General features: G+C 40.1%; 1 long non-coding RNA gene across 2 annotated transcripts; it reads left to right on the forward strand.

The window, feature by feature from the left end:
• Window positions 1-94: 94 nt before the first annotated feature.
• Window positions 95-27,743, forward strand: LOC122699344. 2 transcript variants are annotated; one of them, XR_006342598.1, is made up of 4 exons: window positions 95-244; window positions 7,734-7,854; window positions 17,521-17,748; window positions 27,652-27,743. It is a non-coding gene; the product is annotated as an uncharacterized LOC122699344 (long non-coding RNA). The 2 variants fall into 2 exon arrangements; XR_006342597.1 differs by having other exon boundaries at window positions 7,746-7,854.
• Window positions 27,744-27,970: the final 227 nt, after the last annotated feature.

Consider the following 27,970-nt stretch of genomic DNA (forward strand, 5'->3'; position numbering starts at 1 on the left):
AATCCACTTCTCACCCTATAAATTTGTATAACAGCCTGGGCTCGGGGCTCTCTGACCCGCACCACTGCGTTGGTTGCGGGTGGAGAGTCCTGGCTCGAGTCAGTAATAAACTTCCCTTCCTGCGAGTTGCATTGTCTTGGAAGCCTTCTCTCTTCCTGCTCGGGGATTCGGACATCGGGCATAACACTAACAAGATCCTGGATGATGCTGATGAAGCTGGTACTGGACTGTGGACACTCCATGAGTAAGTCAGGCTGTTTTAGAGTCTTGTACATAGTTTTCTCTACCTCATATTACCTTTGCATGACATTTTGAAGAAAAGTGTATGCATTCATTCCAGAGGCTGTGAAAAATTTTGTATACAATTCTTCTAAACTTTTTATTTTGTACTGGTATATGGCTAATTAACAAACAATGTTGTGAACAGCAAAGGGACTCAGCCATACAAATACATGTATCCATTCTCCCCCAAACCCCCCTCCCATCCAGGCTGCCACATAACACTGAGCAGAATTCCCTGAGCTATACAGTAGGTCCTTGTTGGTTATTCATTTTAAATATGACAGTGTGTACAAGTCCATCCCATACTCCCTAACTATGCCTTCCCCCCAGCATCCCTCCCCCACATAAAGACATGTATTTTATAATCTATTTCTGTCAGTGACTGTGGTAGGTATTGTGGGCATAGATATGAAGAAGAGAATAAGATTCTAATGAGGAAAATAACATTCAATGCTGAAGAAGGATTTCATAGGGCCTGGACTCCATCTCAGGCCTGTCCGTGCTGGTCGTGAGCGGCCACCTCTCCAGTGGACTATGAACTCTGTGCTTAGCGCCTATGGGAACGATCATGGAAGGATAAGACCCCCTCTGGGCAGGGGAATCTTGAAGATTACATCCAGGTTACTCATCGCCTGAGAGGAAACATATCCTAATCACCCCTGCCTCCGGATAGGTCATAAATTTTTTCCGTATCTATCGGGATGTAATCACAGGCTTATTGATTATTAACTGGTTGGAATGTGACCACAGGCATATTTATTATTAACTGTTCAGAATGTAACTGTGGGCTTATTGATTATTAACTGTTTGAATACATAACACATGAATGATAGGGTTATTGCAGTTGTATTTACCCTTCCTTTGTTTATGTAAGTCTCAAGGAATTTGGGGTGGTGGGTTTGGACACGTACACATGGGGTATAAAAGATTTTCACAAATGCTGGTCGGGGTCCTTGGCTAAGAGGAGACTCTGCCTTGGGCCCACCGGTGTAATAAAATGCACTCCACTATCTGCATTGTCCTTCTGAGTGAGTTTGTTTCCCGGAAAGCATGGCTTTAACAAGGCCATATTATAAAACACTGTATGTTGAATTCCAGAATACAAGGAAGAGTAGTTAAGGTAGTGATATACAAAGGAATGAAGTTCACACAAATGAAATCTGTGGTCAGAGATTTTCCTTCTTTTAAACATATGAGTAGCTATGGGTGCCTAAAGTAGTTTTTTTTTTTTTTCCCACAGCACCAGTAAAACTTATGACTATTCTTTTAGTAAAAGAAAAGAGAAAAATACTTGGTACTATGTATTTTATTTAGGGCTTCCTTTGTGGCTCAGCTGGTAAAGAACCTGCCTGTAATGCAGGAGGCCTGGGTTTGATCTCTGGGTTGGAAAGATCCCTGGGAGAAGGGAAAGGCTACCACTCCAGTATTCTGGCCTGGAGAATTCCATGAACTGTTCATGGGGTCGCAAAGGGTGGGACATGACTGAGAGACTTCCAGTATATATTTTATTTGAGACTAAATTGTTCTTAAGGAATCCATCTAGACATATGAAAAAAATGGTAATTCCCTAATTGTTTGGAATTGAGAGGGTAACAGGCAGGAAGGCCAGGGGTCTCCAAATGGAGGAAATAGGCTGCAAGTGCCAGACCTTTTTATCTCTCTTAAGTGGCAGGAGGAAACAAACTGGCGATATTTTTTTCCCCTTCTCTGTACAAATTTAAAAGGAGGTTTCTCTTAAAATGCTCTGTTGCCATGACACCTGGTTTCACCTTAAGCTAACTATTCTCAAACCTTGAGTTAACCAATACATTTTTTCTTAGGGAAATGTTTGTCTTAAGCTATGTTAATGTACCCCAGACTCTGTCTTCAAGTTGGTTCCGCCAAATGGCTCAAACTACTTGACAAACTGGTATGTTATACTCAGATATTGTTCCCTTAATCTATGTAAACAAAACTATTTGTATGGTAATCTGCCCTTCTACAAGATTTCAAGTCAATCGTTTTATGGCCTGGGATGAATTATCTGGTGCCATTCTGAGTTTTAAGACATTCCTTTCTTTCATTAACAGACTGCTAGTGACTATATAACATCCAGCTAAAGACTAGCAGGGCAGTACCCTTTCTGCCTCCTTCTGATGCCTCTGTCAGAAGCTTTCTCTATCTCCTTTATACTTTAATACAACTTTATTACACAAAAGCTCTGAGCGATCCAGCCTCGTCTCTGGCTCCAGATTGAATTCGTCTCCTTCGGAGGCCAAGAATCCTGGCGTCTTATCGTTCAGCAACAACCTTTCAGAATCAAGTTTGAGAATACATTTGAGAGAATGGGAAGACCACAAAATGGGAAAACTCTTGAATATGAGACAGATCACAAGATTTAATGAAGTGAGTTACACAAACTGTACAGAGGAGTTGAAGTCAAAGAAATGAAAATGCAAGAAAATAAACAGAAGGAGCAAGCTGTACTTACTCAATCTGATTGAAGATTCAGTTTCTGACTCTGGGTCTCTGAATCCTTCAATCTTGTGTCCTTCCTCTGCTGAAGGGGGCTTCCCAGGTGGTCCTCGTGGTAAATTATCCATCTGCCAATGCAGGAGATGCAAAAGACGTGGGTTCGATCCCTGGTTCAGGAAGATTCCCTGGAGAAGGAAATGGCAACCCCCTCCAGTATTCTTGCCTGAGAAATCCCCTGGAGAGAGGAGCCTGGCGGGCTATAGTCCAGGGGTTTGCGAAGAGTTGGACATGACTGAGCAAATAAGTACAGCACAGCACATGGGTATTAAATCATAACACTGAATACATTTACCCCACTTTATATAGCAAATAATTTTATCCCACTTTACTTGTCAAATAAGTTTAGTAAGTTACAAAAATGTGTAAAAACACTTTATAAGTCTAAAGAAAATGTTTGGGAGTAAGGAGTATGTGTATTATGTGTGTGTGTGCATTTGTACATCTTCAAATAAACACTCTCACACCCTCACTTGGGCTTCCCTGGTGGCGCAAGTGGTAAAGAATCTGCTTGCCAATGCAGGAGACAAAGGAGACTCGGGTTCAATCCCTGGCTCGGGAAGATACCCTGGAGAAAGAAATGACAATCCACTTCAGTATTTCTTGCTTGGAAAATTTCATGGACTGGGAGGCCTGGCAGGCTAAGTCCATGGAGTTGCAAACAGTTGGGCATGACCAAGCACACACATGCACACACACATACATATGTACAATCATATGTTCATTTGTAGTCCCATCTATAATATTGAAAGAAAACTTGAGAGAAAGTTGGAAAGAATAGAAGTAAAAAAATGAATGTTTGAATTTTCATGGGATTGAAAGAGTGTATAAATTTGAAAATATTTAAATTATAATGGATGATCCTAATTTTAATAGACCTACTTTCCCACATTAATTCCTTAATGGCCTCAAAATAAAACACACATTCCCAATTTTTCAGTGAGAAATTTGTTGTTCCAGTTAACGGGGCAGGATATCTTCAGTTTGACTCTCATTTTCTTCTTCTACTTAACGTAGGGTTTCAAGACAAAATGCCATTGCCCAAGGGAAGCTAAATGAGTGAATTGAGAGACTTAAACTTAGTTCTCTCAAACTAAATGGTATGTGTGTGTTTGATTCCTATTGCTTCTGTAACAAACTACCATTTGAGTGGCTTCTAAAAAAAAATATATCTTAAATTATGGAGGGTGGAATCCTGAAAAGGGTCTCACTGGACTAAAATAAAGATATCTGTAGGCCTATGATCCTACATGATGCTCCATTGGAAAATGTATTTCCTTTTCCATTACAGATTGTAATGGACACATGCATATTTTTGCTTAGAACATGTTCTCCATCTCCAAACCAGCTGCAAAGCATTTTCAAATCTCTCTCTCACTCCAACTTTCTTCCAGTCTTGTCCACATTTATGGAGCAATTATAGCCAATTGAAACAAACATCAAATTGGAGACAGGTGATGATAATTGTAGTAATCTGATTCTACTTTTTCTAATCATCTTTTCTGATATTTGAAGATAATATTCATGATTATTCTGTTGCTCAAGTTTATTTCACATAACTGTATGAACAAGTGGTACTACTTCTGTCCCTTAGAGGTAACATGGAGAAGCTGGAAGATTGTGGATGTTTGCACAACACCTGTGACTGCAAGAGACATGAGACACAGGTTCGATCCCTGGGTCAGGAAGATCCCCTGGAGGAGGGCATGGCAACCCACTCCAGTATTCTTGCCTGGAGAATCCCATGGACAGAGGAGCCTGACGGGCTATAGTCCGTGGGATTGCAGAGAATTGGACATGACTAAAGTGGCTGAGCATGCACACATGCGGACTGTAGCCCGCCAGGCTCCTCTGTCCAAGGCATGAGTACTGGAGTGGGTTGCCATGCCCTCCTCCAGGGGACCCTTGCTTTGGGTACAAGTTAATCACTAAAGGGATAGTGCCTATGGCTTGAAGTATACATAATGGCCCATCTTCTGGAACCCGGCCTTCCATGTCTGTGCATGCGTGCATAGTCACTTCAGTTGTGTCTGACTCTTTGTGACTCCATGGACTGTAGCTCACCAGGCTCCCCTGTCCATGGGATTCTCCAGTCAAGAAGTGGGTTGCCATGCTCTCCTCCAGGAGATCTTCCTTGCCCAGGGATTGAACCCCTATGTATAAATCTAGACTAAATTATCTTTGTTTACTTCACAAAAAACATCCTGATAATGTCCACCTGTAAATGGCTTCGGGAAAGAAGAAATGACTACACCCCCTCCAGAGCCTGGCTGGAACTAGGCAACAGTTGCAACATCTCATTCCCTTTTACTTTACCTACCCTTTACCACTCTCTTCTATAAAAGAAACAAGCATTCAAACACAGAAAAATGGTTCTTTGAGACACTTGCTCACCATTTTCTTGGTCTGCAGGCTTTCCAAAGAGTCTCTATTGCTTGCTCCAACAACAAGTAAGGGCTTGCAATTGAAAGGTTGTTGCTGAACGATAAGACACCGGGATTCTTGGCCTCCGGAGGAGACAAATTCAATACGGGGACAGAGACGAGGCTGGATCGCTCAGAGCTTTTGTGTAATAAAGTTTTATTAAAGTATAAAGGAGATAGAGAAAGCTTCTGACATAGGCATCAGAAGGGGGCAAAAGAGTACCCCCTGCTAGTCTTTAGCTGGATGTTATATAGTCACTCGCAGTCTGTTAGTGAAAAGAAAGGAATGTCTTAAAACTCAGAATGGCACCAGACAATTTATCCCAGGCCATAAAATGATTGACTTGAATCTTGTAGAAGGGCAGATTACCGTACAAATAGTTTCATTTGCTTAGATTAGGGGAACAATATCTGAGTATAACATACTGGTCTGTCAAGTAGTTTCTGAGCCATTTGGCGGAACTTACAGAGTCTGGGGTAAATGCATAGCACATTAACATAGCTTAAGACAAACATTTCCATAAGAAAAATGTATTGGTTAACTCAAGGTTTTGAGAATAGTTAGCTTCAGGTGAAACCAGGTGTCATGGCAACAGAGCATTTTAAGAGAAACCTCCTTTTAAATTTGTACAGAGAAGAAAAAAATATCACCAGTTTGTTTCCTCCTGCCACTTAAGAGAGATAAAAATGTCTGGCACTTGCAGCCTATTTCCTCCATTTGGAGACCCCTGGCCTTCCTGCCTGTTACCCTCTCAGAATCAGCAACAACAAAAGCAACAACAGCAAGTACTCCATACGATCTATTTTATTTGAGAAGAAATTATCTATAGGGATCCATGCGGTTCCTTGAGATAAGTGGGAATTTCCAAATATTTCACAAACAAGTTTGGGAATACAATGATGAGATTTGAAAAATGAAAAATGGAAAAATCCTGGTTATAAGAGGTATTACAAAATGTAAAATAGAGTTACATAAATTGTATAGAGAATTTGAAATCAAAATAGAAATCCACCCCTTCCCCTCCCCCCAAAATGGAAGAGGCATGTTCTATGTTTAGAGTCTCATCAAAGAGTGGCAACATTTGGCCCTTATGTTGAGCTCTGCTACCCAGGGTGCTTCTTAAGTCCTAGGATAAATAGACCCTTTTAGAGACACCTTTCCAAAGAGTGTTTTCAGACCCCTCTTTAAGTCTTTATTTCTCAGCCTGTAGGTGAAGGGGTTCAGCATGGGTGTGACCACAGTGTACATCACTGAGGCTGTTATGCTTGAGTGTGAGCTGTGGGTAGCAGCAGAGCTGAGGTACACTCCTAAACCTGTACAATAAAATAAGGAGACAAATGGACGGTGAGATGCACAGGTGGAGAATGCTTTATACTTCCCCTGAGCTGATGAGATTTCATGTATGCAGAACACTGTCTTAGAATATGAATAAATGATACCAAAGAGGGAACCACCATCCAGGAACACAGCTACAAAATACATCACCATGTTATTGAGAAAAGTGTCAGAATTGGCAAGTTGGATCCTTTGATTGAGTTCACAGAAAAAGTGAGAAACTTCTAAGACTGTACAGAGAGACAGTCGGCACATCATTAAGCTTTCTAACAAGGAATGCAGGACACTGATCATCCAGCACACCAGCACCAACAGCCAACAGAGCCAGGGGTTCATGATGACTGTGTAGTGCAGGGGGTGACAGATGGCCACATACTGATCGTAGGCCATCATGGTCAGGAGGAAATTGTCCAACTCTGCAAACAGAATGAAAAAGTACACCTGGGTGATGCAGGCTTCAAATGTTATGACTGTGCTCTGGGTCTGGATGTTCCACATCATCTTTGGTGAAGAGGAAAAATTAAAATTTTACATAACCTCCTGCTCCATAGCATCGCACAGAGTCGGACATGACTGAAGAGACTTAGCATGCGTGCATGCATTGGAGAAGGAAATGGTAACCCACTCCAGCATTCTTGCCTGGAGAATCCCAGGGATGTAGGAGCCTGGTGGGCTGCCATCTATGGGGTCGCACAGAGTCGGACACGACTGAAGTGACTTAGCAGCAGCAGCAGCTCCTTCTGCCTTGGTAACTCAGCTTGCTCCTTGCAAAGCCTGGATCACGTAGGTCACGTAGTCTCAGAAGGTGGGGACTCACAATATTAGGAACTGGAGCTTATCTCACTCACCCATGTCCTGCTTTTTGCAATCGCCAAGCCCCTGCAAATCTGCTTAATCATGCCTGTCCATGTATAAAAACTCTGCAACCCCTTTGTTCGGGGCTCAGAGCTTGGAGGGTTAACTCCTCTGGGCCCGCCAGCATAATAAGCCTGAGCTCTCCAACTCTCTGAGTGTGGTGCTTGGTTTCTCGAGTACTGGTTTCTGCAACATTTCTGGAGGCCCCAGCGAGATTCCAACCATGCTAGCCCTTTAAGTTGCCACACTGGTGGCTTGGCTGAGTTGGAGCAAAGAAATCCCGAGACGAACAAGGCAAGGAGGCGTGCCACCTGATGGTATTCCAGGTTCTCTTTCAGATCAGTGTTCTGACTCTCTGGACGGCTGAGACCCAACTGAAATAAATTAAGTATTATAAGGACTCATTGGAGGAACGGACCAACCCACCAGGAATGGCCACAGGATCAGGTAAGGCCCCAGGCCAGTCCCCAGTCAGATCCTACTCCAACTGGGAGACTCATCACCTCCTTGGAGCTCCCGGGAAGGGAGCAACAGTTAAGGAAACCTGGGGACTCGGGAGAAAGGAGGCATTGTGATAACCTCTGAATGATTGTGAGTGTGAGATTGCTGATTGAACGGAGTGAGAGAAATTTTTCTTTTTGGAAACTGCAAAAACAGTTCTTTTTGCATATACAATTAAAAACAACTAGCTTGTTAAAAGGCCTACCTAGGAGAAACCTTGAAGTTAACCCTTTCCATGTCCTTAAAATACACAGCCAATTTTGCCTGAGACCTCAGCTTTGGGCAAATTAGAACTTCAAGCAAAGAAAAAAAAAGGGGTAGGGGGGTGTAAAAGAGATATTTTAAATCTCAAATAGAAAACGACAAGATCTCTGTCAATCTGTCTGTCTGGTTTATGTATATCTCTGTGTATGTCTTTTGTTTTTTTCTGATAATATTGTTGAAGTTGTAAATGAATTCTAATTTAATTGGCCTTAAGAAAAGTAAGCGCTTACAAATCAAACAATTCTAAATACAAGAAAAATTAACCTAAATAAATTTCAGATTCATGTGAACTGGGAAATATTCAATATTAAATATCTAGTATTAATGCTTGTTTGTTAATCTAATAAGGAAGTAGGAGGTATGTTTTTAATAAAAAAAGTATAAAAAATAAAATTACATTTTATGAAGGGAAAAAAAGTAGGTCTGACTTATAGGTGGCTGTTAGAAAAAGTGATTAGAAGGTTTGTGGCAAGTGACCCTGAAAAAAAATTGTGCATGATTAGTACTGACCAAGTTTAAAATAAATTTAATTAAGTTTACCTAAATGAGTTTAAAGTAAGCTGGTGCAAAACTTGAATTCAGCCTTTCTCTCTGTTAAGAGGACATAACTTTCTTCAGATGTTGAACTGCTTTTAATAATAAATTTAACTTTCTTTTCCTCTTAATTGATCTGTCCTATGTTTACTTTTGAAATCTTTTGTTAACTTTGGCTAAGTAAATAGCTATTATTTCCCAGTAACTTATATTATCCTACCTGACTGTTATAAATCCTTTTGATATTTATTGACAAAACTTCCTAAATAACTTCTAGCTAACTTTGGGATGCTTCAGAGGGCCCCTGAGACAGGTAACATTGGACATGTTAAATTACATGGGAAGTACTGCTAGAGGGGTGATAAATCTTTTCAGGTTATACTGTATGGTTGATGTTACTAAATAGATATCTTAAAATTGTGTGAAATTCATATAGATCTGATATGCCCTGATAAAACATGGTCAATTATAATTCTAGTTATCATATTAAAATTTTATGACCAGGTTTCTTTGTCAATTGCAATAGAATCAGATTTTAAACATGCCTTCTATGGTTTTAGTCTCATGCCTTTAGAAGAATACTGCTAGTTCTTCAAGATTTATGGAAAAGACTTTCTAAGATTAAAGAGATAAACAAATTTTGTTATTAACAGTAAGCTGGTACCAGGCTAGAATTTGGCCTTCTCTTTGTTTAGAAAGTAAAGTTTTCTTAGAATGCAGCTTTTGATAACAAATTATAAATTCTTTGTCTTTAAGTGATTTATAGTTGCTTTTAAAATCTTTTGTTACTTTGGTAAAGTAAATAAAGATTTAAGATTATGGTACATGTAGACAAAGCTCATTCTGCTTCTACAAAAAGTAACCCCTCACGGTAAGACTTTTGCTATCCTGATGTTCTTAAAACATGGCAATAGTCTGCTCCTAAATCAGGAAATTAAAAATGGATAAACAACAGCTGAAAATCAAAGAGCCAGGGCTATGGGAAATCCAAGATGGCTGCTTGGCTTTTCCCAGCTTCCTGACAGACCTCGTTTTTATTTGATGGGTTAAAGCCTTCCCTGGCTAAATTGTTAATGCCCTCACAATGAGTTCTAAAAAAAAAAAAAAAAAAAATTCATGTTTCACTGAATATTAAGTTCTAGTTTGTTAATTAAGGTCTGTGCTTACTCACTTCTGAGATAGTTCTTTGCTATGTTATATTGCTAAAAAGTTTAATTAAGTTATTAAAAAGTACACTCTAAGATTGTTTCTAAAGCTTATCTCAGTAACCAATCTCTGGATAAAGGTCTGATGCTCCATGATGTACAACCAGGAGATGAACACTTGGCTATAATTATTTAACTGAGTCAGATGACCTGGGGTATATTGAGCTATACCCAATAAAAGATCTTGACTTAAATTCTTGCTTGTGACCTTACTAATAGCTGCTAGCTATATTATTTTCTATGTAGCTTGCTTCAGAAGATTATTTCTTACATTACTAAATGTGTGACCGAGCCTGTGATAAACTGCTGATATGCAGTTTCATATGAGATCAATAATTGTAATAGTGTAACTCTAGATATGGGAAGAAGCAACAAGAGCAAATATTTTTCTGGACCTAGAGGTTAGTAAGGCAGGTATGTTCTAGAGACTTTTGCTCCTTACAAGGCCTGGTCTAGTCACAACACACTGAGTGGCCTGTCAATGGAATCTTTGTTAGACCTGGGAATGAGCCTTCCCAGGACTGCAGGACACAATGATCATGAAATGTCCCCAAAATATGGTCAAATATGTGGCTATGAAGGGGCCCTGCTGATTGGAAGTTGACCCTCATCAGCTGCCTCTACAAAGATTAAATCATAGCCACTACAAGATGCTGACCTTCAACATCCCCTTGAAAGAAGTTCAGGGTGGAGAGAAAAAAAATAAGGCACTTGGTGCTCTGGGAAAAACCCAGAAAAACAGCCCTTCAGATAGTCAAATGTTTTTAGGTAAAGATTTTTATGAGTCCGAATTCTTGCATCTTCTCATACCTAGAGAAACACTAATGTCATGAACCAATGTCTGGACCTGGTTCTCCTGGCTAGCCCCACAACATCTTTCCTACTTCTATTAATCTTTGGGCCATATATCCTTAACCTTCTTGTTAAGTTTGTTTCCCCAAGTAGTAGTATGACAAGAATATCCCCTGGTTAACACCCAAACAATGCTGGAACAAGCTGTCGTATTCTGTGGACTCTCATCTCCATATGTAAGTGCACCCCAAAGTCCTCAGGCTAGTCTCCCTTTGAGATCTTATACAGGAGACCACCCCCAGTGATAGAAAAGCTCAAGGGAGGCCACCAACAGCTAGCTGACCAGGAGATGTCCCAACACCTCCAAGCCCTGGGAAAAGTCTTCCACCATATCCCCAGTAAACCTTAGAAAGGACACCCACTCCTTTGGGCAATTGGGTTCATCCCTATGAGCCAGAGGTATGGGTTAAAGATTAGAAAAAAACAAAACAAAACAAAACAAAAACACTTTAGCCAGATTGGACAGGCCCTCACACGGTCGTCCTAGCAACCCCTACTGCTGATAGAGTTATAGGTCATCCCTTGGATCCACCACCCCAGAGTCAAGAAGTCAGCAGCTTCCTGTGATGACACCTGGAAGGCAGTTTGGGACCCCCAAAACCCCCTCCCTCAAGGTCCAGTTCCAAAGACAACGGCCCTCACCCATGAAGGACGCTGAGCCCTGCCCTAGTCACTTCAGAAGCTGACTAGTCAACGCATGGCAGAAGCTTGAGGATTCTTCAGCCTTGCTCCAGCAACACTCCGGCAACTGGCTGGTCAATGCGTGGTGGAAGCTTGAGGATCCAGCTATCAAAAAACATCAATGGACTTTCATTGTCAATTCTGGCTCGATCCCTAATCAGTATTATTGCCATGCTCTTCATTACAGGACCAGCTAGTCTCCCTGGCTGAGGTGGTTTTACAGAATAGCAGAGGGCTGGACCTACTGACAGCTGAAAAGAGAGGACTCTGCCTCTTCTTGAATGAAGAATGCTGCCTTTATGTAAACCAATCAGAAATAGTCAGGGACATGGCCCAACAGCTAAGGGAACAAATCATAAAATGGAGAGAGAAACTAGCTAATTCCTGGGGTAACTGGAACAATATCTGGAGCTGGGCATCGTGGCTTCTCCCTTTAACTGGTCCTGTCTTCATATTCTTTGTGGAGGGCACTCTTGTTTGGCCCTTGTATTCTCAATGCTGCTACCCAGTTCATAACCTTTCAAATTAAATCCGTAAAGTTACAAATGGTAATAGCTCAATATAGCCCTTTAAACGATGGGGAGCTCTGAATGTCCTACCAAAACATGAGATGATGCTTTCTACAATGAATGATAGAAGCACCAAGAGGGGGGAATGAAGAGGAAAAGTTAAAATTTCACATAACCTCCTGCTCCTTCTGCCTCTATAACTCAGCTTGCTCCTTGCAAAGTTTGGATCACGTAGGTCACATAGTCTCAGAAAGTGGAGACTCATGATACTTGGAACTGGAGTTTATCTCACTCACCCTTGTCCTGCTCTTTGTAATCACCAAGCCCCTGCAAACCTGCTTAATCCTGCCTCTCTGTGTATAAAAACTCTGTAACCCCTTTGTTCAGGGCTCAGAGCTTGGAGTGTTAACTCCTCTGGGTCTGCTGGCTTAATAAAGCTGAGTTCTCCGACTCTCCGAGTGTGGTGCTTGGTTTTTCGAGTACTGGTTTCTGCAACATTGGGATAGTGGTGGAGGTGAAGCAGGTGTCTACAAAGGACAGGTTGGAGAGGAAGAAGTACATGGGGGTGTGCAGGTGGGAGTCTGAACTGACAGTCAGAATGATGAGCAGATTTCCAAACAGTGATCAGGTACATGGAGAGGAAAAGCCCAAATATGAGGGGCTGCAGTTCTGGTTCCTGTGAAAATCCCAGGAGAAGAAATTCTGAAACTCCTGTGTTGTTCCTTATTGCCTACAAGGATAGAGGAAAAATAACATGAAAAATTTGCTACAAATAGACATGTCTCACATTGTTGAAATGTTGCTTTTAAATTTTGCTGTCAAATATTAATTTTAATATTTGCCCATGGATTTTGCAATGTGTATAGGGTTCTGAGAAACAAAGTCTTCTAAAATTTCATCATGGATAAAGAATATCACAAATAAAGCATCATATATAGCATGTTCGATGGTGGCAGACACTATGAGGAAAATGAAAGCAAATACGAGGAAAGGAGTTAGTGCGGCTACTGTTTCACATGGGTGTTCAGGCAAGACATACAAACAGGGCCCTGAAGAATGTGCTTGTTTTGGATGTTAAAGTTTTTTTTTTTTTTTAAAGTCAGTCTCTGGAGGAACATGAGCAGGAGGGAGAGTGATGAGGGATGGTGTCAGAGGATGTTGAGGAACCAGGTGGCCTCCCTGCTGCTGCTGAGACTTCAGATCAGGTGTACACAGTACACACCATGTCCCTCTTTGTTGTTTAGTCACTAAGTTGTGTCCGAGTCCTTTGCAACTCCATGGACTGTAGCCCACCAGGCTCCTCTGTCCGCGGAATTTTCCAGGCAAGAATACTGGAGTGGGTTGCCATTCCCTTTTCCAGGGCATCTTCCCAATCCAGGGACCAAACCTGTGTCTCTTGCATCTCATGCATTGATAGGCAGATTCTTCACCCTGGAGTCACTTGGGAAGCCACTATGTACCTCTAGAAGTTTATGAAACTATTGCAAAGGTGGCCTGTGTGTTTAAATGACTCTTCTCTAGTACCTTCTGTTGATTGTGTTCTGGCCTCTATGAATGATAATCACGTTGGAAAATGAGCTCAGTATCCCTGTTCTAATGATATTTCACACTCCATAGGACATCACACACACACACACACACACACGCACACGCACGCAGTACACCCTGACTTCTGAGGGTGTGTTATTATCACATATTTTTCATTCCTAATTATGCTCATTGTGTTAGAGGTTGATACAGCTTAGGCTGATCAGATCAGATTATATACAAATGGCATCTAGAAAATCTAGTTTTTAATCTCAGGTACCAATAAACTTGTAGTATGATTTTTTTATGTCCATTTTCTGCTTTGTATCAAAGATACAGAAATTATTTTTCCACTGAACAAGTATGCCTGTATGTGTATAGATATACATACAGATATATGTTCTTTCTCTAAAGCTTGATTTCAAGATATGCATATATATTGGGAGAAAGAGAGAAGGAGAGAGAGAGAGAGTGAGAGACAGTGGACACAAAAGGTAATAAAGACCTAATTTCAATGGCTATTCACTCCAGGATTCTTGCCTGGAGAATTCCATGGACAGAGAAGCCTGGGCTACCGTCCATGGGGCTACAAAACATCAGACACAACTGAGCAACTAGCACTAACACAATCTCTGGTGGTTCTTAAGAGCATGTGGCAAAGAAAAGCTTCTTTGGTTCTGGTGATATTTTATTTGCTGTTATATTTCCTTGATTTCCAGGAAAAATAATGCATAACAGAAATAAATTTATCCAAAGATAAAGTGCTGATGGTCTGAAACACTTATGGATTGTACAGTCTCAAGAGAAAAATGAGCAAAAGGAATAAGCAAAGTTTCACAAAAGAATGTATACAAAGCACAATGACAATGAATTGAATGTTGGCTATTTTTAATAGCAGGCAACAAAAGTTGGTTTTCCTGTGCTTCCTTTATATATATGTGTATATTATATGTACAATAATATACATATACAAAAACATATATATCATATGTATAATATATACACATATTATATATATGTATATATATGTATATTATATGTATATAAAAAATATATATATTTTTTCAGATGGTATAGCTCTTGTTTATTCGTTTTAATGACTGCATAATATGTGACATACATATTCCACAGTTAAACAACCAATTAACTTCACCAGAGGATATTTATTTACACCAAACAAGAAACCAGAGTTGTATACTAAATGACAGGCATATCTGATTATATAATTTTAAAACATTTTTTGTAAAGCAAAAATAGAACTGTAAATACCATAGACAAATGTTAGATTGAAAAAAAAATCATTGCCTATGCAGACAGAAAATTACCATCTGATATATAAGAAAGTCTTCAGAAAATGATAATAAAAATATTTTCTAAAGCATAATTTTATTTTATTTATTTATTTTTAATTTATTTTTTTCCCATTTATTTTTATTAGTTGGAGGCTAATTACTTTACAATATTGCAGTGGTTTTTGCCATACATTGACATGAATCAGCCATGGATTTACATGTGTTCCCCATCCTGAACCCCCCTCCCACCTCCCTCCCCATCCCATCCCTCTGGGCCATCCCAGTGCACCAGCCCCGAGCACTTGTCTCATGCATCCAACCTGGACTGGCTGGCTAGCTGTTTCACACTTGAAAATATACATGTTTCGATGCTGTTCTCTCAGATCATCCCACCCTTGCCTTCTCCCATAGAGTCCAAAAGTCTGTTTTATACATCTATGTTTCTTTTTCTGTCTTGCATATAGGGTTATCGTTACCATCTTTCTAAATTCCATATATATGCGTTAGTATACCTTATTGGTGTTTATCTTTCTGGCTTACTTCACTCTGTATAATGGGCTTCCTTTATATATATATATATATATATATGACTGTTTTAACATTGTCTGATAGCAGAGGAGGCAAATTTCTTTCTCCCTTTTCACATGTGAATTCATCTATTTGTTGTTCTTGGACTTTGACATTTATGTAAAGACATGAAATAAAAGAATTTAACAACATGAATGAGGCTCATAATATAAAATTACATTGTCAATGACTTGGAAACAAAAGAATATAACAGAATATTTTTAAAATGTAGGGAAACTGTAGGGTCTAATTTATCATTTCATCTTCTATGAAGATTTGGTGATTTCAATGTGCTTAAGGAAGTTAAGGGTGATCTTCAGTCAAACAGTGGTGGAAAATGCCTTTCAAATAATGGACAAGTGTGATTCAACATTTGGAAATGGATTTAGATTCAAAAGTTCAAAATAATAATAAGGAATAGCAGATGCAAAATTTTTGGAAAAACATATAAAGGCAGTTTCTTAGCACTAAGCATGCAGAACTTTCACTATCACTTTGTTTAGAACAATAATCTGCAAGTGAAGAATATTAAAATGACAGTTGTTTTTCTTTCATAAAAGGAAGCAATGGAAAGAACACATGACGCCTTTGTCTATGAGATTTCCCAGGCAAGTATACTGGAATGGGTTTCCATTTCCTTCTCCAGGGGATCTTTCTGATCCATGAATTGAACCTGTGTCTCCCTCACTGACAGGAGGATTCTTTACAACTGAGCCCCCGGGGAAGCTAAATATGTATGTACGTACTTAAAGTAAATAAAAGGCAAAGATCCAGCTTGTGGGAAAACTCTAATTCTTTATTTGAAAGAGTGCAATGAAAAACAGAAGCAAAATTCTTTCATTCTACCATACAAAAGCGAAGGGCTCACCGCTTGAAATTTGCTAAGTAGAAAGATCTTAAATCTTCTGAATATACACCGTGTCCGACTCTCTGTGACCCCATGGACTGTAGCCCACCAGGCTCCTCTGCCCATGGGATTTTCCAGGCAAGAATACTGGAGTGGGTTGCCATTTCCTTCTCCAGGAGATCTTCCCGACCCAGGGACTGAACCCGGGTCTCCGCATTGTAGGCAGACGCTTTACCGTCTGAGCCATCAGGGAAGTCGAACATACACACACAAACACACAAAACAGCAACTGTTGTTACTTAGCTTTTCCTGATGATCTTTCCATAATTTATACACATGTCAATGCATTAGGTTTTATACCTTTAGTATATATAATATCTATACATCAAGTGTCTCAATAAAGATGTTTTACTAAAGAACTGTTACATCTTGATATAAAAAGAGAATTAACCCAATTTTAAAAAGCAAAGGACTCAGATAATTCGTGGTAGAGAAAGTAAATGGCTAACAAAATCCCATACATAGTTAGCCTCATGAGAAATGAAATAATTCCCAAGTAAGATCATTAGCACATGCCCTTTAACATCTTAAAAATTTTTTTATTTACTTCACAGAAGGCACTGTGAAATAGATGTCTCAGATACTGTGAAATACATGTGCTATTGTTGCAAACATGTATTTCCAGGCATTCCTTGACATGGATCTTTCTCAATATAAAAACATGGTTAATTATGGCCCATCATAAAAATTAGTAAGAAATTTCTTCATTGTATATTCCTCCATAATTAATACCCTGGGGCTTCCCTGATGGATCAGTGGTAAAGAATCTGCCTGCCAGTGCGGGAGATGCCGGTTCAATCCCTGGGTTGGAAGATCCCCTGGGAAAGGAAATGGCCACCCACTCTAATATTCCTGCCTGGGAAGTTCCATGGACAGAGGAGACTGGCGGGCTGCAGTCCATGGAGTTGCAAAATAGTCAGACACGACTTAGTGACTAGACAACAACAACAACAACAACATAGTTGATACCCATATCAGCCCTCCAGTTAATTGATAAAATATTTGGATACATGTTCTACTTTTACTGGAAGCACTTTATGCCTCTCATCTCTCTTCAAATTGGGCTCCCATTCCTATCATTTAATCGTCATCCCTGGACGTTGCCTTACTGAATCCAATGTTCACTTCTCTTTTTTTGTATCATAAAGTTACCTTGATATTTAATCCAGCAAACAAACAACCACAGTGATCTCTGTGCTCTGGGTGGGGCTGGTGCTTAAATGGCATCAGGTAAACATTCTTGGATTTCACTTTCTCTGATTTTTTTTCATCAGTTGTCTTTTGGGTTCTTGGACTCACCTGCATGGGAACTCTGAGAAGTTCTTTGTGTGGAAGTCTGAATCCCTTCCTGGACACTTGAGGAGGAAGACTGAAGCTCTGTCCCCAGACAAGACGGCAGGAAGGGGTCAAGCTTTGGCTTTTTATAGCCTCAGGACTCCAAGAGCAAAAACTGCGTCTCAATCATGCCCAGGCTGTACAAGCTCCAGGATGCAGCAGAGGAGGTATTTACAGCTCTCTATGTCTGCCCATTAGATACATTTCCCTCATGGTGCTACAACCTGTAATTCCCTGTGGGACTTCATCTGGCCAGAAAGGCTTTTCCCCTACTGTTTCTTTGCTCCTAGGATACCACTTATAAGCCAGGTGAATTCAGTTTTTATTGATCCTTCTCCATTAACTCACTTGCTTTCCAGAGGTCTAAACTCCCAGCATGTTATCTCAACCCTGAATTTAAATTTTCTAAACTCCAATACTTTGGCCCCTGATGCGAAGGGCTGACTCATTTGAAAAGACCGTGATGCTGGGAAAGATTGAGGGCAGGAGGAGAAGGGGACGACAGAGGATGAGATGGTTGGATGGCATTAACGATTCAATGGACATGAGTTTGCATAAACTCCGGGTGTTGGTGATGGACAGGGAGGCCTGGCGTGCTGCGGTTCATGGGGTTGCAAAAAGTTGGACATGACTGAGCAACTGCACTGGCTGACTGATGTGAGACTGAAGCGACTTTCTTGAACAGGTTCGATGAGTCATTAAAACATTGACTTGCAAAGTTTTTCAAGGGGGGCTACATACCTTGCAAAACACTTAGAAAATTATTCTCTTCTCTTTTTTGACTAACTTTATGTATTTTAATCGCAGCATGATCACTTTTCAATATTGTGATGGTTTTTTTGCCATATATCAGCATGAATCGGCCACACGTGTACATGTGTCCCCTCCCTGTTGAACCTCCCCCCCACCTCCATCCCACCAGCTTGTCACAGAGCACCAGCTTTGGCCCTGCGTCATACATCAAACTCCCACTTGCTATCTATTTTGCATATGGTAATGTAAATGTTTCAATGCTATTTTCTCAAATCATGCCACCCTCTCCTTCTCCCACTGAGTCCAAAAGTCTGTTCCTTATGTCTGTGTCTCCTTTGCTGCCCTGCACACAGGATCGTTGATACCATCTTTGTAGATTCCCTATATATGAGTTAATAGACCATATTTGTCTTTCTTTCTCTGACTTACTTCACTCTGTATAACAGGTTCTAGGTTCACCCATCTCATTCAGTCAGTCAGTTCAATCATTCAACCATGTCCTACTCTTTGCACCCCCATGGACTGCAGCACACCAGGCCTCCCTGTCCATCACCAACTCCAAGAGTTTCCTCAAACTCATGTCCATTGAGTCGCTGATGCCATCCAACCATCTTATCCTCTGTGGTCCCTCAATCTTTCTCTCCTGTTCTCAATCTTTCCCAGCATCAGGATCTTTTCAAATGTCAGCTCTTTGCATCAGGTGGCCAAAGTATTGGAGTTTCAGCTTCAACATCAGTCCTTCCAATGAACACTCAGGACTGATCTCCTTTAGAATGGACTGGTTGGATCTCCTTGCAGTCCAAGGGATTCTCAAGAGTCTTCTCCAACACCACAGTTCAAAAGCATCAATTCTTTGGCGCTCAGCTTTCTTTATAGTCCAACTCTCACATCCATACATGACCACTGGAAAAACCATATCCTTGACTAGATGGACCTTTGTTGACAAAGTAATGTCCCTGCTTTTTGATATGCTCTCTAGGTTGGTCATAACTTTTCTTCCAAGGAGTAAGCGTCTTTTTATCTCATGGCTGCAGTCACCATCTGCAGTGATTTTGGAGCCCCCCAAAATAAAGTCTGACACTGTTTCCACTGTTTCCCCATTTGTTTGACATGAAGTGATGGGACCAGATGCCATGATCTTTGTTTTCTGAATGTTGAGCTTTAAGCCAACTTTTTCACTCTCCTCTTTCACTTTCTTCAAGAGGCTCTTTAGTTCTTCTTCACTTTCTGCCATAAGGGTGGTATCATCTGTATATCTGAGGTTATTATTATTTCTCCCAACAATCTTGATTTCAGCTTGTGCTTCCTCCAGTCCAGCATTTCTCATGATGTACTCTGCATGTAAGTTAAATCAGCACGGTGGCAATATACAGCCTTAACGTACTCCTTTTCCTGTTTGGAACCAGTCTGTTGGTCCATGTCCAGTCCTAACTGTTACTTCCTGACCTGCATACAGATTTCTCGAGAGGCAGGTCAGGTGGTCTGGTATTCCCATCTCTTTCAGAATTTTCCACAGTTTATTGTGATCCACACAGTCAAAGGCTTTGGCATAGTCAATAAAGCAGAAATAGATGTTTTTCTGGAACTCTCTTGCTTTTTTGATGATCCAGCGGATGTTGGCAATTTGATCTCTGGCTCCTCTGCTTTTTCTAAAACCAGCTTGACCATATGGAAGTTCATGGTTCACGTATTGTTGAAGCCTGGCTTGGAGAAGTTTGAGCATACTTAGCTAGCATGTGAGATGAGTGCAATTGTGTGGTAGTTTGAGCATTCTTTGGCATTGCCTTTCTTTGGGATTGGAATGAAAACTGACCTTTTCCAGTCCTGTGCCCACTGCTAAGTTTTCCAAATTTGCTGACATATTGCATGAAGCACTTTCACAGGATCATCTTTTAGGATTTGAAATAGCTCAACTGGAATTCCATCACCTCCACTAGCTTTGTTTGTAGTGATGCTTCCTAAGGCCCACTTGACTTCACATTCCAGGATGTCTGGCTCTAGGTGATTGATCACACCATGATGATTATCTGGGTCATGAAGATCTTTTTTGTACAGTTCTTCTGTGTATTCTTGCCACCTCTTCTTAGTATCTTCTGCTTCTGTTAGGTCCATACCATTTTTGTCCCTTATTGAGCCCATCTTTGCATGAAATATTCCCGTGGTATTTCTAATTTTCTTGAAGAGACCTCTAGTCTTTCCCATTCTGTTGTTTTCCTCTGTTTCTTTGCACTGATCACTGAGGAAGGATTTCTTATCTCTCCTTGCTATTCTTTGGAACTCTGCATTCAAACGGGTATATCTTTCTTTTTCTCCTTTGCTTTTCACTTCTCTTCTTTTCACAGCTATTTGTAAGGCCTCCTCAGACAGCCATTTTGCTCTTTTGCATTTCTTTTTCTTGGGGATGATCTTGCTCCCTGTCTCCTGTACAATGTCACAAACCTCCATCCATAGTTCATCAGGAACTCTGTCTATCAGATCTAGTCCCTTAAATCTATTTCTCACTCCACTGTATAATAGTTAGGAATTTGATTTAGGTCATACCTGTATGGTCTAGTGGTTTTCCCTTCTCATTAAACTGGCTCAAATGCATTCCTTTTTATAGCTGAGTAATTTATTATTCAGTTCATCATAGGAGGGACAACTCTGTTCTTTTAATGTGAAACATTGGACAGTGCAGTCCTTGGCTCCCTGACACCTTTGTTGAAACCGATTGGCATTTTACATTTATATATAAGGAGAAAGCTGTCATTTTGCTCCTTATTATAAAATCTAAGTTATGAGATATGTTTAGATGTAAAAAACATGTTTTTATGTACCATTATCTATCTTAGTTCCCTTCTTGCTTCTTTTGTGGCTCAGCTGGTAAAGAATCCACTTGCAATGTGGGAGACCTCGGTTCCATCCCTGGGTTCAGAAGATCCCCTGGAGAAGGGAAAGGCTACCCACTCCAGTATTCTGGCCTTCTGGCCTGGAGAATTCCATGGACTGTATAGTCTATGGGGTCGCAAAGAATCAGACACGACTGAGCAACTTTCACTTCACTTCACTATCTTAGTACATTATAGGGATGATCTGATTTAATTTCTAGAGAAGTTCCTTCTGTGAAGTAGTACTATTATAACTCCATTTACCATTTTAGGAATGAGTCTGAGAGGCATTTAATGGTCTGCTGAACATTACAAACCAATTTAGGGATGGACTCTTTAATGCATTTTTATCAGTGTGGTTCCAGTTCTCAGACTTTGGGTTGTGTTTCTCAAGCCGAGATGATTTTGCTCCTGGACTTATTTGTCAGTGTAAGGTGGGATGCTGCTAAACACCCACAACACACGGGATTACATTCAACACAAGTAATTATCCTGCCCCAAATGTTAACCCCTAGAATGTGAGAAAACTCATTTATGCCAGCATTTCTCCAACTCCATTGTACATACAAATCACCAGGAATTCTAATTCAGGCCAAATTCTGATTGAATGTCTCTTGGGCTCTAAGATGCTGCATTGCTAACAAGATCCTGAGCACTGTGAAGCTGCAGGTTCTAGTCTGTAGGTCATACTTTGAGTAACAAAGCTCTGGTCCTGTGTTACATTCAGTTACAGGAATGTTTCTGTGTTCTCTCTCCAAAATCATTTTTTCTTGGCTGTACCCCAGGGAACATGTGGGATCTTAGTTTCCTGACCAGGGATCAAACCCTCATCCCCTGCACTGGAAGGGCAGAATTTTAACCACTGGGCCATCAGGGAAGTTCCCCCAAATCATTTTTGTATGTAACTTTGAATGAAAAGTTTTCACTCACTGCAGAGGCTGTGATAAATTGTTTAATTTTTATGTAAGGGCTTTTGAATGACATCAAATAACATATAACAGAAAAAGCCTTGTAGTGGACAGAATATGAGCCTTAAAATGCTGTCTACATCCTAATCCCATGAACTTTTGAATATGTTAGCTTACAGCATAATGCTGGTAGATTAAAAATTTGTTAATCATTGACTTTAAAATGAGAAGATTAGCTTGGATTATCCAGGTTTGTATAAAGTAATCCTAATGGTCCTCTAAATGTGTTGACTAGAGGATGAACTGGAATCAGAGAGAGATTTGAAGATGCTATGCTGCCCATTTTGAAGATGACAAAGTAATACCTGATGCGAAGGACTGACTCATTGGAAAAGACCCTAATGCTGGAAAAGATTGAGGGCAGGAGGAGAAGGGGATGACAGAAGATGAGATGATTGGATGGCATTGTCGACTCAATGGAAATGAGTTTGAGCAAACTCTGGGAGATAATGAAATACAAGGAAGCCTTGAGTGCTGCAGTCCATGGGGTCACAGAGTTGGACAAGACTTAGTGTCTGAACAACAGTGAACAAAAACAACAAAAGAACCACTTGATCAGGAATACACATGCCTACTAGAAAGTGATCTACGGAAGTTTTCTTCCCTGGAGCATCCAGGTGGATCCCAGTTCTCGCAGACACCTTGTATTCAGCCCATTGAGATGAAACTAGACTTCTGATTCTTAGGACTTTAATTTTTAAGACACTAGTGTAGTAATTTGTTACACAGCAGTAGGAATGAATTGAGTCATTTAGCCAATAAAATACGGTTCACAGGAACTGAGTTTAAGTTTCTCAATTCAGTCATTTAGTTTCCTCTGGATTAAGGTATTTTGTATGAGTGACCCACTTTAATAGGAGACAAAAATGAGTCAGTTTGGATATGTTTGCCCTATTAGTTGGTACATTAGAGTTCTCATTCCATAAATATAAGTGTGGGTCTAATTATTAAGTGTGGGTCTGATAATTAAGATGTCATTTTTATCAGAAGTAATATCACACAATTTTTGTTCAGTCACTAAGCCTGTCAGGCTCCTCGGTCCATGGGATTTCCCAGGCAAGAATGTTGGAGTGGTTTGCCATTTCTTTCTCCAGGGGATCGTCCCAACCCAGGGATTGAACCCGTGTCTCCTGCACTGGCAGGTGGATTCTTTCCCACTGAGCCACAAGGGAAGCCCATTTTAACTTAAATTATTTTGCCTAAATCTCTATATTCCTTGAATTTCATGTTAATTCAGACATTCATTATTTTTATTTGTTTATTTAAAAAAAATTTTTTTTAATTAAAAAAATTTTTTTATTTCTTAATTTTTTTTTGCCATACATTCACATGAATCAGCCATGGGTGTACATGTGTTCCCCATCCTGACCCTCTCTCCCACCTCCCTCCCCATCCCATCTCTCAGGGTCATCGCAGTGCACCAGCCCTGAGCACCCTGCCTCATGCATTGAACCTGGACTGGTGATCTGTTTCACATATGGTAATATACATTTTTTAATGCTATTCTCTCAAATCATCCCACCCTCCCCTTCTCCCACAGAGTCCAACAGTCTGTTCTATACATCTGTGTCTCTTTTGCTGTCTCACATATAGGGTCATTGTTACCATCTTTCTAAATTCCATATATATGCATTAATATACTGTATTGGTGTTTTTCTTTCTGACTTACTTTACTCTGTATAATAGGCTCCAGTTTCATCCACCTCATTAGAATGGATTCAAATTCATTCTTTTTAATAGCTGATAATATTTCATTGTGTATATGTACCACAGCTTTCTTATCCACTCATCTGCTGATGGACATCTAGGTTGCTTCCATGTCCTGGCTATTGTAAACAGTGCTGCGATGAACACTGGGGTACATGTGTCTCTTTCAGATCTGGTTTCCTCAGTGTGTGTGGTGGGATTGCTGGGTCGTATGGCAGTTCTATTTCCAGCTTTTTAAGGAATCTCCACACTGTTCTCCATAATAGCTGTACTAGTTTGCGTTCCCACCAACAGTGTGAGGGTTCCCTTTTCTCCGCACCCTCTCCAGAATTTATTATTTGTAGACTTTTTGATAGCAGCCATTCTGACATGTGTGAGGTGGTATCTCATTGAGGTTTTGATTTGCATTTCTCTAATAATGAGTGATGTTGAGCATCTTTTCATGTGTTTGTTAGCCGTCTGTATGCCTTCTTTGGAGAACTGTCTATTTAGTTCTTTGGCCCATTTTTTGATTGGGTTGCTTATCTTTATGGAATTGAGCTGCAGGAGCTGCTTGTATATTTTTGAGATTAATTCTTTGTCAGTTTCTTCATTTGTTATTATTTTCTCCCATTCTGAAGGCTGTCTTTTCACCTTGCTTATAGTTTCCTTCATTGTGCAAAAGCTTTTAAGTTTAATTAGGTCCCATTTGTTTATTTTTGCTTTTATTTCCATTACTCTGGGAGGTGGGTCATAGAGGATCCTGCTGTGATTTATGTCAGAGAGTGTTTTGCCTATGTTTTCCTCTAGGAGTTTTATAGTTTCTGGTCTTATGTTTAGATCTTTAATCCATTTTGAGTTTATTTTTGTGTATTGTGTTAGAAAGTGTTCTAGTTTCATTCTTTTACGGGTGGTTGACTAGTTTTCCCAGCACCACTTGTTAAAGAGACTGTCTTTTCTCCATTGTGTATTCTTGCCTCCTTTGTCGAAGATAAGGTGTCCATAGGTGCATAGATTTATCTCTGGGCTTTCTATTCTGTTCCATTGATCTATATTTCTTTCTTTGTACCAGTACCATACTGTCTTGATGACTGTGGCTTTGTAGTAGAGCCTGAAGTCAGGCAGGTTGATTCCTCCAGTTCCATTCTTATTTCTCAAGATTGCTTTGCCTATTTGAGGTTTTTTGTAATTCCATACAAATTGTGAAATTATTTGTTCTAATTATTTCTTTATATTCTAACTTTCTTTAAAAGTTTCTTTCAACATAAAAAATTGGATTATAAATGTTTCTGTGTGCATGTGCTTGTATGTATATTGATGTGTTTATTTGAGAGAAGATTATATACAATTAATGCACACACATGTGCCTCTTACATATGAATTTTTTAAGCTATACAGCTATTTTTATAGATTTCCTATTTTCTCACAGCATCCCTCAGAAGTTATGTTTATTATTCCACATTACCTTTAGAAGTAAGCAAACAGAGGCCAGGGGAATTCCATTTATTAAAAGTGCATAACAAAGCAGCAAAACTTATTGGGTACCTTCTCAAGATATATAGAAATGGAACTAGGTTGTATACACTTTTAATTTTAATGATTTTTAATTGGGTTCAATTTATTATATGTAACTATGCTTTAATCAATTTATCAGTATTTAAAAATTCCAGTATGCATGTCATGGTAGTATCTGGAGCAAAAGTAACTGAATCACATGTAACAGGAGTGGGAAGTTTTGCTTCTAAATGGGATAAAGCAAAGCTTCTTATGTGGATATTAAAGTATCTAAGGACTTCCTAGATGGATCAGTAGTAAAGAATGTGCCTGCCAGTGCAGGAAATGCAGGAGACACGGATTCCATCTCTGGGTCAGGAAGATTCCCTGGAGAAGGAAATGGCAATTCACTCCAGTATTCTTTGCCTGGGAAATCCCACAGACAGAGGAGCCTGGTGGGCTTTAGTCCATGGGATCGCAAAAGAGTTGGCCATGACTGAGCTACTGGGCACATACACATGTAAGGTAGTTAAATTATATTAAGACAACTCACATTTAATAAACTCATTTCCCCCCTAAAACTGGGACATTAGCCTACATATATCAAAGGAGTTTTATACAGAAGAGGAGTACAACCTCACACGACATCATGGATGAGTCTTAATATCACAACATAGAGTTTCATGTCTGACTACACTAGACTCACGGAGGAGAAGGGGGCGACAGAGGATGAGATGGTTGGATGGCATCATTGACTCAATGGGCATGAGTTTGAGCAAACTCCAGGAGATAGTGAAGGACAGGAAAGCCTGGCATGGTGCAGTTCATGGGGTCACAGAGAGTCAGACATGACTTAGGGACTGAAGAGCAACAGACTCATGAAAAGCCCTGCAGAGATCAGAACAAGTCCCCATCCTATCATGACATTAGATAATAGAGATGCTCTATTAATCTGTTCTATTTAGGCAAGTTTGTAGGTAGCAGCTCTTACTGAACCGAACTTGAGTATGCTTCCCTGAGTGCAGTAAAGCCAATCTACTGACACCAGGTTGTGTTGCAGCAAAGCGCAGGGTTCATTGCAGGGTCCCAAACAAGGAGAATAAGCAACTCATGCTCAAGAGACCCCAAATCTCTGATACATTTCTGGGAAGAGGTTTTAAAGACAGTGTGAGAGACTGGGTCAAAGTTGTGAGATCAGATTGTGTGCCATTATTCTGATTGATTGGTGGTAAGTTAACAGAATAATATTTTTGGAATCACAGTCATCAATCTTCTTGTTCCAACTGGTCTGGGGTCTAGGAGCTTGTGGTCGGCTTGCAGTTAAGATTTTCCACCTGATTGGAGTTTTAGACTCTTCAGGATGACTCAAACCTATGGTGCAAGAATTATCTATAGGCGAGGGTGGAGCTATTTGAAAGAATAGCATGAAACATGTACATTGCCATATGTAAAATAGATGACCAGTGCAAGTTCAATGAATGAAGCAGGACACTCAAAGCCAGTGTTCTGTGACAACCTAGAGGGATAGGATGGGGAGGGAGGTGGGTTCAGGTTGGAGGGGACACATGTATATCTGTGGTTAATTCATATTGATGTTTAGCAAAAACCATCATAATATTGCAAAGTAACTATCCTCCAATTAAATAAATTAATTAAAGAAAAAGAATAGCTGGAAAAAAACCTTAATGTTAAAAAAGCAGAATTATGTATAGCCCTTGAAGAGGAGCAAAGGTCCTTAACTTTGTTTTGTGCGTGCTAAGTCACTTCAATCGTGTCTGACTCTTAGAGATCCTACAGACCATAGACTGCCAGGCTCCTCTGTCAATGGGATTCTCCAGGCAAGAATACTGGAGTGGGTTCTCATGCCCTCCTCCAAGGGATCTTCCCAACCCAAGGACTGAACCTCCATCTCCTGAATTGGCAGGCGAGTTCTTTACTACTAGTGGCACCCTGGAAGCCCTGACTTTGTTTTATGGCTAGGCTATTGCTATTTTGTGTTTTGTTTTGTTTAGTCACTAAGTTGTGTCTGATTCTTTGCGACTCCATGGATAGTAACCTGCCAGGCTCCTCTGTCCATGGGATTTTCCAGGCAAAAATACTGGAGTGGGTTGCCATTTTCTTCCCCAGGGGGTCTTTCCGATCCAGGGATCAAACCTGTATCTCCTGCATTGGTAAGCAGATATTTACTGTTGAGCCACCAGGGAAGCTCAAAGGTCCTTGACTTTGTTTTGTCTTACTTGACAGTTTTCCTTTGTTGTGCATTTTCACACTTTTCTGATTAAATCTGTTCTTTGGATCTCAGGGAAAGCCTAAGAGGCTAAAATTCTCAGCACACAAGATGAAGGAGCCACAAGAGGGTCTGTCTCTGGGAAGACCCCACAAGGTCCTGCTCAGTTTCACAGCTAACTGATATGATAATAAAACTGAATGGAATTGAAGGTAATTTTAATAGTCTCATTCTGCTTGTTCAACATATTTCTTTTGAAATTTGAAGGTAACTACTCTGTTGCTCAACTTTATTTTATACAAAATACAAAACAAAAATATGCCAAAATAAATTTAAAAAATGGAAAAGTGACTCCCTTTGAGGTCATGTGAAGAGGCTGGAAAGATATTCATAT

The sequence above is a fragment of the Cervus elaphus genome, chromosome 9 (assembly GCF_910594005.1).
Source record: "Cervus elaphus chromosome 9, mCerEla1.1, whole genome shotgun sequence".
Lineage (NCBI taxonomy): Eukaryota > Metazoa > Chordata > Mammalia > Artiodactyla > Cervidae > Cervus > Cervus elaphus.